The following is a 15,782-nucleotide window of genomic DNA, read 5'->3' on the forward strand; positions in this document are numbered from 1 at the left end:
TAACATCTCTTTATTTGACTTGGCATCAGTTTATTACTGATTACTCAGTGCAGGGCATTGGGACATTTTTCTACTTTGAATAAATGCAAGTTTTTATTGTTTGAAGGGCAGCTAAGGCAGTGGCACACTGGAAAGAAAGGTGGGACAGCTGGGCTGGTGTTAACTTGTTCATCACTGCCTCAGTTTCTTTTGTGGAACCTATCAGTCATTAAGTGGCGGGAGATTTAATTTTACAATATTAGATATAAGCAAACTCCACCACAAAGCATGTTTCTAGCCTGACTTTTCTAAATTCTTTATTATCGAGAAAAAAAATATCCAATTTGCTGTTTGTCACCAAAAAGAAGGAAATATAGTCTTTTTCCCAGCAAAGAAAATTAATTTGTATCACTATAGTGAAAGCTGAAAGCTCCTAAACCAATATTATTTTATGTCATGGTAATAAATACTGGTGCTTTATACACGTCCTCTACGTGCTCCTCTCCAAGACACACAGGCTATTATGTTTTATGTCCTTAATCCCTTTGGTTCCTTAAGAGAGAAAAGTGGAGCTTTTATTTCAAATCACATATTTTAGGTTGCATTTAGGAGCTTTTAAAAATTCATTCTCAGGATGTGAGCATTGTTGGAAAGGCTGAGATTTATTGCCCATCCCGAGCTGGCCTGAGAAGCTGGTGAGCCTCCTTCTTGAACCACTGCACGTAGCTTACTATGCCACATCAGAGTGAACCACATTGGATTGGAGTTATACAAAGGCCAGACCCTCCGTAAAGACTAAGATAAACTAGTTGGATTTTTAACAACAATCTGAGAGTCACCTCTATTTCCAGATTTGTTAAATTGAATTTAAATTCCCACAGTGAGATTTGAACTTTCAGTTTTGAGATTACTAACCCAATAACAGAACCACTACACCATCATACTAAAACTCATATGTAATAAATTTCCTGGAAGGTGGGGGGTGGGGCTCACATTTCCTTCTTTTAGTGCAATCAGGCAACTTCTGAGCCAGCCTGCGATACTTGTTTTGATATATATCCAAAGCAATTTTGCACTGATACAAAATTTAAATGCAGCCTTTAATATCATCTTTACACAATATAGTGCACAATTATTAGAGGAACGGGACATAACTTTGCATAACAACCCTAACATTCTGGCTGCATACTATCTCCTACCAGCTATTTCTGGACAGAGACTTCCCAAATACTGAGTGAGGTTTCACAACAGGTGCCAACACTCACCACTATAATTGAGCATTACCATCAAAAGCAAGGTAAAAACATACCTAGCAGCTTAAGGAATTGTCATGTCTTCATATAAGTAGTTTTAGAGATTTAAGATAATAGGCAAAAGAACCAGAGGGTAGCTGAGGAGAATTTTTCTTCCGCAGTGTGTTGTTCTGAGAGGTGGTGGAAGCAGATTCCAACAGTAATATTCAAAATTGGAGATATACCTGAAAAGTGAAAAAAATGCTGGGCTACAAGGTTAAGAGCAGGGGAATGGGACTAATTAGATAGCCCATTGAAAGGTATGAAGGGCCTCCTTCTGTGCTGTAGGGGTCTGAATAGTTTGTGGTCAGGTGAACTTTAGCAGAGACCTGTGACCTCCATACACTGCTTTTCGCTCTTTGGTGACACTGATCCTAATCAAGACCTGCTAGAGGTCATAGACTTGTGAATCCCAAAGCTAAAACGGAGGGTATTTGGCTCTGTAGATTTAATTTAAAGCTGAGAGCCAACACAGGCCTCTAAAAACATCAGGTCTCTAAATGCAGGTAATTTATACTAGTGTGCCATCAATGTAAGGACTACTCTGCATCTACTGTTCAGCACTACTTCGATGGAAAGGTGCCAGAAAGCAAAAAATATGATTTGGTTCGGAACATAGGAACATAGGAGCAAGAGTAGGCGATTCAGCCCATCGAGTCTGTTCCGGTTGGAACTCTTCCTCAGAACCATGAATTCAGATGCAGAAATATTTGATTAACATTTTAGCTTTTACAGTGCTTCAGCTTTCTAGCATTATTTTCACCATTTATACTTCAGTTGCTTCTTTATTATTTTTATGGGGTGGAGGAGGGGGGGGGGGGGGGTGTGCTCAGTTATCAGTACAGGAGACCTTGATGATAAAAGGATCTTTTTTCAAATAGATATCTTTGTTTAATGCTGTTATATAACCTACCTTTACAGGTCTGCCATTTCACATTTGGACTGAGGAAATTTTAAATTTGATCCATTTGGTGTAGATCACCCTCAGCGAGGAAGAATCTCTGTGTTTGCACAAAGTGTAGAAAAACTGTAAAAGTGTTTATAAAGAATAGATTAATAATTTTCCCTCACCTGAGGGTGCATAAAGGAATTACTTAGATGTTTAAATGAGATTGGGAAATGTCTGATTCCTTTTCATCGCACATCCCACTCAGCATGCTGCTGCTGTCCTGAGAAAAAGAAAACCTTTGTCTTGGCCTGTTTGAGGTTACAATCCTGGAAGTCGGGCTACGAGTTGTGACATTAGACTATTGAATGTAAATAAATACACCAACTTCAAAGATCCCTGAAATCTGATTTGCTTTTTGCATCTTGACATAGGTCGTTACACAACCACTTCCACATGCTAAACTTGACTGTAATTCAGAAGGAGCAAAAACAGACGGCACCTTAGAAGCAGCTCCTAACATCTCCTCTAGAAATAAAAGCAAAATACTGCAGATGCTGGGAATCTGAAATAAGAACAAGAAATGCTGGAAATACTCAGCAGGTCTGGCAGCATCTGTGGAATGAGAAGCAGAGTTAACGTTTCTGGTCAATGACCCTTCATTAGAACTGGCAAATATTAGAAATGTAACAGGTTTTAAGCAAATAAAGCAGGGGTGGGGCAAGAGATAACCAAAGAGAAGGTGTTCTCTGTGACCTTGTCTTATCAACACCTTCTCTTTGGTTATCTCTTGCCCCACCCCTGCTTTATTTGCTTAAAACCTGTTACATTTTTAATATTTGCCAATTCTGATGAAGGGTCACTGACCTGAAACGTTAACTCTGCTTCTCTCTCCACAGATGCTGCCAGACCTGCTGAGTATTTCCAGCATTTTCTTGTTTTTATCACCTCTAGAAATGCTGTTTTAACATGAGCCACACAGATAAGCAGGAGACACAATATTTTAAAACATTAATTTTCAAAATTATTTTTACCTTCCTTCAAACATGTTTACTACAATATTTTGGTGAGTCCAATCTAGTGTCCAACATTCCCCCGCCCCTTTCCCTAGACTTGAACTAATACAAATCCTAACTTTTCTCTCAAGCCACAAGTGAAGGCAGGGTTTCTGCTTGAAGTGTTCAGGTTAAGTGTTCGCCCTCCAAGTTGACCCTGTCGCTTCCTCCGTTGTTTTCCTTGCCCGGGCTTGTTGTATCTGTCCAGCCGTCCTTCTCTTTGGTGTAAGGGTCTTCCTCGGACTTCGCCTTGTGAGAGCTGGTGTGAGCTAGAATCAAGCCTCCCGTTAGAAAGGCGTAAAAGGCCACGACGAGAAGGATGTAGAAATAGGCATCCTTGCTGGCGTCCCCATTAGGAAGCTTCTTTGTACAGGTGAAGTTTCTGAAATCTGTTGATGATCTGTTCAACTGGATTAAAAGTCCTTGTAAGAGAGACACCAACTGGTTATAATGCAAGCAGTCATGGCCATAGCACTTTTACACAATTGAATATTGGAGTGAGGAGAGGTCCAGGTAACAGGCAGAAAGACTTCATTCTTGTCGACTCTTTTATTGACGCCATGGCGTTAACAGCAACTTTTGTCCTGGTTTAAGGAGGTAACCTGTACGGACTCTTCTAAACTTACAGGATAGATGCTCCTAAAATATCCAACAGCATTGCACCTGGTTTAAAAAATAATTTGGTTGTGGCTGCTCCTGATAAATTTTCCTTTTCTGGCTCTGATCAATGTCTGATCTCTACATGACTGGAAAACCCAGCAGAGTAACAGCGCCACAACCGCTACTTTATAGCTTTGAGTGTGAAGTTTACTGCATCAGAGCCAGTAATCAAAAGATCCAACTCCCTCAACGTTGCATCTGTTTCAAAAACTCTGGCTGTCTCTCTGGGTAAATTCAAATGCTGCATCAGTCTGCAACCTTTTGGAACTAGTTACCAGTCCCAAGCCAAGCAGCTCCTCTCTGGACAGCTCTGCAGTGAAAGTTGAAGATTGGAGAGATCAAGTTCAATGCTATCAGAACTCAGACCACCAGGGTACAGGACAGTATTCTAAAAAAGGTAAGTGCCAGACCTGCTGAGTATTTCCAGCATTTCTTGTTTTTATTTCAGATTTCCAGTATCTGCAGTATTTTGCTTTTATTAATTAAGGTAACTTTAATCCCCACCGTATAAATTGCAATGGTCTTACATCTTCTCAACTTTTCTTGTATCAGATCACCCTAACATTCCCTTGCTTGAAATTTCAACCGATAAGGGAGGTTCAGGTCTGTGCCCGAACACAAAACTTGCTTTGCCTACGATTGGATGGATTTTTCCACAAGGGCCAAGGAGGTGTCCAAAGGTATGTGAATAGGTAGTATGAGGAGTGGGCCACACCTTCTACCCAAGGATCAATGGAGCAATGTAATTCTTAATTGTGTTACGACCAAGGCGGGAGTAATGCACTGTTAGTTCAGTCATAGCATATCAAATAAAGTTTCCCACCTACCAAAGACTAGCCCAATTAAACACTATATTTTTCCCCCAGAATAAAGCACACCAAACCAGGTTTCTTTAAACTACAACAACATCAACTATTTATTAGAAAAGAAATAATAGGTCTTAACTACTGATGAGATAAATCGATATCTGTGAGAAAACTCCTTAATCCCTTAACCCTCATGCACACTTGCATACATTCAAAAAGAAATGGTTAACTGGTTTCAAAAGGGTGTTTCACAATACAACTGTCTCTTAGGGATAGAAGGAATAATAAAAAAATAATTGAGGTTCATGTTCTGGTAGGATGTTTACTGTACAGTGAGGTGTCCCAGAGTCGAATAGTTAGATGCCACTTGAAGTCTCTCGAAGCAAGGTTGATGAACGTTCTGTGATGGGTAGGTGTTCATAGCAATTTAACTGTGGCAGGCATCACATAGGTCTTCCATCGGGGGGTAGCAACAGATCTGCTTGGGGTTTGAAGCAGCAGTCAAGCAGTGGAAGAATTCTTCAGATTTCATATTTCTTAGAACACAGGTGGCAGCAGGAATCTCACAGGATGCAGAAATTCTTCAGAGACCGGAGGCAACAGGAATTTACCATCTTTCAAATGCAAGATTCCTTTGCAAGCGATGCAAGTCTCCTTTACAGAGAGAGGTAACACTTTCTGGGTCTTTTCTCTCTTTTGCTCCAGGCAGGTCAAGCAAAGATTTCAAATGCTTGCCCTTTGTCCAATTCACAGAAGTTTTTAAAGGGTCCAAAGTGAAAAAAGAACCTTCCTGATCACATGTCCAGACACAGTGTCTCCACCTGGTTCAAAAGCTGCTCTGAAGATAGGTCAAACCGCCGTGATTTACTTGAAACTGCTGACCTTTCTGTCCTTTTACAAGTTTAACTTTATTTCAAAACACCCATAAAGTTTAATCTTGTTCTGAACTTGCTTTCAAAACATTGCAGTAATTCAATTTGTTTAGCGGGTGTCTTTGAGCAACATCCATTTTTCAGTTTTTTTTTGAAACACATAGAAGTCCAAGATTTTAGTACAAAATAAAACCTTTTGTGACAATTGTTCCCTGTAAACTGCTGCCTAATTACTGCAATATTAGACAGTCTAAAGGGACTCCAAATTTATTACAGCAAGCAGCTGTACTCAGTGCATTTTCATAGTTGAAGAAGCAAAGGAGTAAATCACAGCTTTGTAAAATAGAACACATTGTGCTAGGTTCACAGTCAGCTCAATTGTTCATTTAATGAAAAATTTTGTCAGATTTATGTTGTGTTTGCTCGATGGTACACACATTGTGTTTCCCTATGTTATTGGACCTGGAGAGATTATATATATTGTGTTATGAGTGCTTCCATTTTTTCTTTGTTAAATTATGAGGATTTGCGTGTTAAAACTGAAAAAAGACTTCATAGATGCTGGAACTTTGTTTTTTTTAAAAAAAGAGGTCATCAGAAGGTCTTTTGGACTGAATTGTAAACAACAGTTACTGGAAGGCACCTGTTTCCAGATAATTACCCAGGAGGGTTTTTTTGACTTGGAGAAAGATGTTTACAAAGAAGTGACAGGTCAAGATTTATCGGCATCAAGATGCTTGACTCCTGAGATGTTTTTGGTTTCACTTTGGACTGTGAGTTGGTGATATGGACAGTGCTAAAAAGACAGTGGGAGAAAACTTGCCAAGGGAGCAGACCCCAACTCAGCTTGTTCCAGCTCTTTGAAAAGCCTACTAGTTTTCCATCTCTTTGAGAAGCTCTGAGAAGCAAGTCTAAGAAACTGCCTGAAACCCCTGTTGCTGCATTTTTCCTGGAAAGCCTGCCCAAACTGATCTTCAACATCGCCTGACAAGAACTGTTCTAGGAAGATCCCAGTGACAGCCGTCTACGCATATTTTGGGACACCAAACCAAAACAAAGGACATCTGACATCTTTCTATATCTTTTTTTTCTTCAAGAATTAGCAAGTATCTGGCCAAAGTATTCTTTTTGGGTTTTTTTGGTAATAGAGCTCTAAAGAGTAAATCTCAATTTTTTTGGTTAACTGATATACGTGGGCTGAATTTTATGTGCCCACCGCCGATTTTGGTGGTGGGCAAAAAGAATGGCATGTCGCAGAGCTGCCGCAAATCTTCTGTTTGGCGGCTCATTTAAATAGCCGGGGCAGGCTGCCACTTGCCCCCCCCCAGATAACGTGGAGGGGACGGGCTGTTTTTTCCCAGCAATGGCGTCAGCTGCCTGTGCACAGGTGCTGACGCTATTATTAAAGGGCTGTCAGTCCTCGCGGGAAATTTAAATATTTAAAGGGAAATGGAATTAAAATAAATACATCTCTTTTGCCCCTCTCCCACCCCCCAATAACAATGAAATTATTTGCCCTTCGCCCCAAAACACTTACCTTTACCATCTGACCTTTCCCTGGCAAACTGCACAAACTTTCATCTACAACCCTTCCCACCATCCCTATACCCAAGACGCTAATTTGACCCTGATTCCCCCCACCCCCGCACCACCCACAAGTGGTCCACCTCATTTCCCTGGACGAGGATCCAAAGGTGCGGGAGTGCCAGCCACCGGGCTGAAGATCACGGCAAGGCATCAGGAAGCGACAGAATTACAGAATTGTTACAGCGCAAAAGGAGGCCATTTGGCCCATCATGTCTGCACGGGCTCTCTGAAAGAGCAATTCCCTCAGTTCCATTCCCCTGCCTGCTCCCCATAACCCTGCACCTTCTTCTTTTTCATATAACTGTCTAATTCTCTTTTGAATGCTTCAATTGAACCTGCCTCAACCACTTTCTCAGGCAGCGCATTCCAGACCTTAACCACTCACTGCATGGAAAAGTTTTTCATGTCACTTTTGCTTCCCTTACCAAATACTTTAAATCTGTGCCCTCTCCTTCTCGATCCTTTCACGAGTGGGAACAGTTTCTGTCTATCCAGACCCCTCATGATTTTGAATACCTCTATCAAATCACCTCTCAGCCTTCTCTTCTCCAAGGAAAACAGTCCTAACATCTCCAATCTATCTTCATAACTGAAATTCCTCATCCCTGGAACCATTCTCGTGAATCTCTTCTGTACTCTCTCCAATGCTCTCATGTTTTTTCTCAAGTGCGGTGCCCAGAACTGGACACAATACTCCAGCTGAGGCCGAACTAGTCTCATATACAAGTTCAACATAACTTCTTTTCTCTTGTACTCTGTGCCTCAACTAGTACAGCCCAGGATACTGTATGCTTTATTAACGGCTCTCTCAACCTGTCCTGCTAACTTCAATGACTTATGCACATATACCTAGGTCCCTCTGCTCCTGCACCCCCTTCAGAATTGTGTCCTTTATTCTTTATTGTCTCTCCATGTTTTTCCTCTCAAAATGAATCACCTCACATTTCTCTGCATTGAACTTCATCTGCCACCTGTCTGCCCATTCCACCAACTTGTCCATGTCCTTTTGAAGTTCTACACTATCCCCCTCACAGTTCACATTGCTTCCGAGTTTCGTATCATCTGCAAACTTTGAAATTGTGCCCTTGTGCAAGGTCTAAGTCATTAATATATATCAGGAAAAGCAAGGGTCCCAACACTGATCCCTGGGGAACTCCACTACAAACCTTCCTCCAGCCCGATAAACATCTATTAACCACTACTCTTTGTTTCCTGTCACTCAGCCATTTTTGTATCCATGTTGTTACCATCCCTTTTATTCCATGAGCTACAAGTTTGCTCACAAGTCTGTTGTGTGACACTGTATCAAATATCTTTTGAAAGTCCATGTACACCACATCAACAGCATTGCCCTCATCAAACCTCTCTGTTACCTCCTCAAAAAACTCCAGCAAAGTTCATTAAACATGATTTTCCCTTAAGAAATCCATGCTAGCTTTCCTTAATTAACTTGCATTTGTTCATGTGACTATTGATTTTGCCCAGAATTATTTTTTCCAGAAGTTTTCCCAACACCGAAGTTAAACTGAATGGCCTGTAACTGCCAGGCTTATCTTTGCACCCTTTTTTGAACAAGGGTGTAATGTTTGCAATTCTCCAGTCCTCTGGCACAACCCCTGAGTCTAAGGAAGACTGAAAAATTATGGCCAGTGTCTCTGCGATTTCTACCCTCACTTCCCTCAGTATCCTTGGATGCATCTCATCTGGCTCTGGTGCTTTATCCACTTTAAGTTCAGACAGCCTATCTAGTACTTCCTCTTTATCAATTTTAAAACCCTCTAGTGTCTGACTATTTAAATTCACTTATTTAAATTTTAAAAACATATTTAAATTGCGGTCCCACCAGCCCACCTGTGCAGATAGAAATATAGAAAATAGGAGCAGGAATAGGCCATTCGGCCCTTTGAGCCTGCACCACCATTCAATACGTTCATAGCTGATCATCCAAACTCAGTACCCTGTTCCCACTTTCTCCCCGTATCCCTTGATCCCTTTAGCCCTAAGAACGATATCTAACTCTTTCTTGAATATATTTAATGATTTGGCCTCAACGGCTTTCTGTGGTAGAGAATTCCACAGGTTCACCACTCTCTGGGTGAAGAAATCCCTCCTCATCTCAGTCCTAAATGGCTTACTCGTTATCCTTAGACTATGACCTCTGGTCCTGGACTCCCCAGCTATCAGGAACATTCTTCCTGCATCTAGTCTGTCCAGACCTGTTAGAATTTTGTAGGTTTCTATGAGATCCCCTCTCATTCTTCTAAACTCTAGCGAATACAAGCCTAATCGACCCAATCTCTCTTCATACGTCAGTCCTGCCATCCCAGGAATCAGTCTGGTGAACCTTCGCTACAATCCCTCCATAGCAAGAACATCCTTCCTCAGATAAGGAGACCAAAACTGCACACAATACTCCAGATGTGGTCTCATCAAGGCCCTGTATAATTGCAGCAAGACATCCGTTCCTGTACTCGAATCCTCTCACTATGACGGCCAACATACCATTTGCTTTCTTAACTGCCTGCTGCACCTGCATACTTACTGTCAGTGACTGGTGCACAAGGACACCCAGGTCTCACTGCACCTCCCCTTTTCCCAATCTATCACTGTTCAGATAATAATCTGCCTTCCCATTTTTGCCACCAAAGTGGATAACCTCACATTTATCCACATTATGCTGCATCTGCCATGTATTTGCCCACTCACTCAACTTGTCCAAATCACACTGGAGCTTCTCTGCATCCTCCTCACAGCTCACACTCCCACCCAGCTTTGTGTCATCTGCAAATTTGGATATATTACATTTAATTCCCTCATCTATATCATTAATATATATTGTGAATAGCTGGGGTCCTAGCACTGATCCCTGTGGTACCCCACTCTGCCACTCGGAAAAAGACCCGTTTATTCCGAATGTTTGTTTCCTGTCTGCCAACCAGTTTTCTATCTATGTCAGTACCTTACCCCCAATCCCATGTGCTTTAATTTTGCATGCTAATCTCTTATGTGGGACCTTATAGAAAACCTTCTGAAAGTCCAAATACACCACATCCACTGGTTTTCCCTTTTCTGTTCTACTAGTTACATCCTCAAAGAATTCCAGTAGATTTATCAAGCATGATTTCCCTTTCGTAAATCCATGTTGACTGTCCGATCCTGTCATTGTTTTCAAGTGCTCTGCTATTACATCTTTTATAATGGACTCTAGCATTTTCCCCACTACTGATGTCAGGCTAACTGGTCTATAATTCCCTGTTTTCTCTCTACCACCTTTTATAAATAGTCGGGTTACATTAGCTACCCTCCAATCCATTGGAACTGTTCCAGAGTCTATAGAATTTTGAAAAATGACCAGCAATGCATCTACTATTTCTAGGGCCACTTCCTTAAGTACTCTGGGATGTAGATTATCAGGCCCGGGGGATTTATCGGCCTTCAATCCCCTCAATTTCCCTAACACCATTTCCCTACTAATACTGATTTCATACAGTACCTCCTTCTCACTAGACCCTATGTTCCCCAACATTTCTGGGAGGTAATTTGTGTCCTCCTTTGTGAAGACAGAACCAAAGTATGTATTTAATTGGTCTGCCATTTCTTTATTCCCCATTATAAATTCCCCCATTTCTGACTGTAGGGACCCACATTTGTCTTCACTAATCTTTTTCTCTTCACATATCTATAGAAGCTTTTACAGTCAGTTTTTATGTTCTCTGCAAGCTTACTCTCATATTCTATTTTCCCCTTCTTAATCAATCCCTTTCTCCTCCTTTGCTGAATTCTAAATTGCTCCCAATCCTCAGGTTTGCTGCTTGTTCTGGCCATTTTATATTTCTCCTCCTTGGATCTAATGATATCCCTAATTTCTTTTGTAAGCCACGGTTGAGTCACCCTTCCTGTTTTATTTTTGCACTAGACAGGAATGAACAATTGTTGTAATTCATCCATGCACTCTTTAAATGCTAGCTGTTGCCTATCCACTGGCAACCCTTTAAGTAACGTTCCCCAATCTATCATAGCCAACTCGCGCCTCGTACTTTCATAGTTTCCTTTATTTCGATTCAGGACCTTAGTCTTGGAATCAACTCACTCTCCATCTTAATGAAGAATTCTGTCATATTAAGGTCGCTCTTCCCCAAGGGACCCCGCACAACAAGATTGTTAACTATCCTTTCTCATTACACAATACCCAGTCTAGGATGGCCTGCTCTCTGGTTGGTTCCTCAACGAATTGGTCCAAAAAACCATCATGTATGCACTCCAGGAATTCCTCCACTGCAGTATTATTGCTAATTTGGTTTGCCCAATCTATATGTCAATGAGAGTCACTCACAATTACAGTTGCACCCTTATTGCATGCGTCTCTAATTTCCTGTTTAATGCCATCCTCTACATCACCTCTGCTGTTTGGAGGTCTATATACAACCCCTACCAACATTTTCTGCCCATTGTTGTTTTTTAGCTCCACCCATACAGATTCCACATCAGGATTCTCTGAGCTAATATCCTTCCTCACTATTGTATTGATTTCCTTCTTTACTAACAATGCTACTCCACCTCCTTTCCCTTTTTGCCTGTCCTTCCTAAATATTGAATACCTTTGGATGTTCAGTTCCCATCCTTGGTCATATCGTATCCATTTACATCTATTTGTGCAGTTAATTCGCCTACCTTATTGTGAATACTCCGCGCATTGAGACACTGTCATGTTGGTGGGCATTTGATCATGTTTAGGAATGGTGCCACGAGCTGGTGAGCATGGAACAGATGCATCCAAGCAGCTGACCGAGACATTGGCAATTGTGGCCACCCCCCAGTCGGAGGACCTTCCCTTTTGTTCTTCTTCCCCTTTTCCCCCCCCCCACTTTTCACTTGCTCAAAGACTGTTACATTTCTAACTTTTGCCAGTTCTGATGAAAGGTCACAGACCTGAAGCAGTAACTCTGTTTCTACCTACACAGATGCTGCCAGACCTGCTGAGTATTTCCGTCACTTTCTGTTCTCATTTCAGAACTCCAGCATCTGCGGTATTTTGCACTTATGAACAGAAAGGTAAGCAGCCTGCTTCCACCTCAGCTGCTTGCACAGGGGGAACACAACGTCAGAGCAGCCACAAGTGCACATGTAAATCACCTGGCTGCACTTGGGTATCACAGGATTGTTGTTTACTGTTTTATGTCATATCATTGCCTAAATGTGTGAAATGAAGTGCAAATCTGTTGCACCACAAAATGATTCCTGCACTGATATCCTCAGTATTGGGTCCTTAACAGCAGAAGTGCTCAAGATGAATGTGAACTGGACCGCATGAGGTCAGTGCATTATCCATGCCTTGGCCTGATGTCATGATGGGCCCAATGAGATCTTAAGGGCATTCAGGAAAAGACCAACAGGGGTATAGGAAGGGAAAAGTTTAATTTTTTTTTAAATGGGCATCTAAGGAAGGAACATGAGAAACGTGTTTGTATTAGTGTCACAGGAACCTTCCAGGCACATATATCATTGCACCTTGCCTGCGGTCCCTCAGGTGCATTGCCATTGTCCACCTGGTCTGCAGCCCCCTCTAAATCTTACTGCTTGCAGGAGGTGGCATCACGCTCTTGGAAGCCCTTACTCTCCAAAGGTTCTCCCCTCTCTTGTGCCAGGTTATGCAGAGCACAGCACACCACAATGATATGCGAGATCCTTGCTGAATCATATTGAAGGCCTCCACCAGATTGATCGAGACATCGGAACCTCTTTTTCAGAAGTCCACTGGCCTGCTCAACGGTTGCTGTTGTTGTTGCACTGCTGCTGTTGTAGGTTTCCTCTACATCTGTACTGGGGTTCTGCACAAGCACAAGGAGCTGTGTCTTCAATATCCTTCCTCAAAGGAGCGCAGGCTGCCTGAAAAGCTTGGGCACCTGGGACTGCCTTAGTATGAAACTGTCATGGCAGCTGCCCAGGAACCTTGCAGAGACCTGCAGGAACAGTTTGCGATGGTCACAAATCAGTTGTACATTGAGTGAGTGGAAGCCCTTCCTGTTGATGGCCACATACATGTAGACAATTATACCTGGCATTGAGGGAATCCAGCGATGGCCCTGAATTCGACAGCCCTCTCTGCCCGAGTGGTTGGATTGGTGTGAATCAACATATATTGGCCAGCCCTCTTGAACATGGTATTCGTGATCACCTTGATGCAGTGACAAACCGAAGACTGGGAAAGCCCACAGATATATTCAGAGGATCCCTGCAATGCTCTTCACTGCCACAGGCAATGGATGCCCACCACTTCCCACTAGGCTCAGATCCTCCTCCATCATTGCATACAGCTCAATGACCAACTCCCTGGACAGGCACAGTGATGCTCCAACAACTGCGGGAAATAGAGCCTCTATTGATAAATCTCCTCTGGTTGGTAGCGTCTTCTGCACACAAGGCTGGTTGCATGTCCCTCTACACCCTCCTCCTCCGCACACCATTCCACCCTCGTTATCCTCCTGCGTCTGCACCTCTCACTCCCTCATGCTCCTCCTTTCTGGAAGTCCCAAAACCAGAGTGCATGAGACCCATTGTCACTTGCAGCGCTCACTGCTCAAGGCCTCTCACTCCTCTTACTCATATACAAAGTTACACCTTTGAGAGAACACTCAAACTGTGTATGCCTTTGGTGTGCTCACCAAGTTTGCCCAGCCTCCAACCTGTCACTCCCATGATTTATTCACGCTCAGCCTCCCTGCAGTGAACTACTGTTGCACACAATGGCTGCCAACACTGACCTGCTGCTGAGCTCTCACATCCTTATAGATGACGAGGCTCTGAAGCTCCATTCTTCACGTGCACCCTTGGTAGGATTGCAAATCCTCTGGAAAATATCTGGTAACTAACAGGCTCAATTGCCTGCCCACCAAGAAGCACAGTCTCCACCCGCCAACCCGACTGCCTCCAGCAAAATACACCAGAGCATGAACACTCGGGCTTCCATACCAATGCAGTCCCCCCACCAATTTGCCACCCCACCCACCCCCAGCCCATTGCCCAGGGTGTAAGATAATTGTGCCCTATGGCATAAGACATAGCTGGTTACAAGATCTTTGCTGATTGTAGATGCAGTACAAGTCAATGGTTAAATGAACTCATGTGGTTTCTCATGGGAGGACAACAGATGCTGGAAGTTATGCAGCCAAATCTTTTGTTTGTAAAGTCGGTTCCAAGGCAACTAAATATAATTATGTCATAGGTTAAATACATGATTAGAGCAGCAGGGATAGTGATCTGTCAGTTGGTGCCTCAGCCATAGTAGCAGCTATCGCAACAAAAAAAAAACTCAATTTGGTTTTCTCACTCACTCTTTTTATTGGACAATGTAATTGTGGATAAGCCATGTGAATTGAGACCAGTACTGGAGAGTCAGCAGATGGCCGAATGCAAACACCCATCAAGCCTGGAAACATCAGCTCAATAGAATTGGCTGTCCTTAGATTTAGCAACAGTTATATGGATTATGGAGTATTGGGATCACAGGGGATGCTAATTTTAGGCACATTTAAGGAATTAATCAACCATTTAGCCAATTGTCAGTAGCTTAAAATATATTGTAACTCAACAGGTAAATGCATCTAGATTTATAGCAATGAGACGACAGAACAAAATGCCATAGCTTTATTTTAAACACTCAAAATTAAAAGAAACATTTTAATATGATTTTATAGAAAGAAACTACTGGGAAGGATTTTAATAATCTTTGTAATAGGAAAAGGTCTAAATAGAACAAACGTTTAGACACTACCACCTCATTATTTCCTAATTATTTACTATTGCAGATGCACAACCTAGTTGAATTATAAAATGATATTCCAATGAATCACCAACAGTACTACAATGGTTGAAGTTGTTTGGGTCTGAAAGGTATATGTAGGGAGATATTTGCAAAAGCACAAACTTTACAACACTCAATATGGATTCAGAAAGGGGAAGATTCTGCCTGACTAACCACCTGAAGATATCTCAGAGGAGTTATGCTGGGACAGGGGGAGAATGAACTAAGCTGAATGCACCAAAAATAAATGCTGTGCTCGCAATGGTTTCTAATTTGTATCAGTGATTTGGACCCAATACAAAATCGGTCACATTTGTTGATACCAAACTAGGAGCAACAGTGGAATAAGAGAAAATAGTTCATAAATTACATATTTCTACCAGATATTGCTGTAGGTGTGCAGTACAATGTCAGCTGAAATTTAGCAGAGGTAAGTCTAAAGTACTGCACACAGGAAGAGAGAAAATGAACAAGTGGACACGGATGAAGTTAGAGTAAGACACATTAAAATATTCCCATCAATGTAGAGCAGAACAATATAGAATTTTGAACTACAGAGAGATTACAATTTTGACTCTTCCTTAAATTTATTTCTTCCTCTCCTGAAAATGCTGATGACCTCTGCTGGGCCACAGTTCTATGGGTACTCGGCCCTTCTGCGACCAGTGGGGACCACAGGGGCTGGAGTGCATGATCGAAACAGAGAATTGCATTTTAATTTGAGTTCTGTTTTATTTATCTGTTTTTAATAAAGTTATTTATATAAAATGTATATAAAGGGGGCCTGAGGGATAAAGGCCCCCTTGACAAAAATAAAAGGGGCTTGGAGTATAAAGGCCACCTT

Source organism: Heterodontus francisci, chromosome 15, assembly GCF_036365525.1.
Source record: "Heterodontus francisci isolate sHetFra1 chromosome 15, sHetFra1.hap1, whole genome shotgun sequence".
Lineage (NCBI taxonomy): Eukaryota > Metazoa > Chordata > Chondrichthyes > Heterodontiformes > Heterodontidae > Heterodontus > Heterodontus francisci.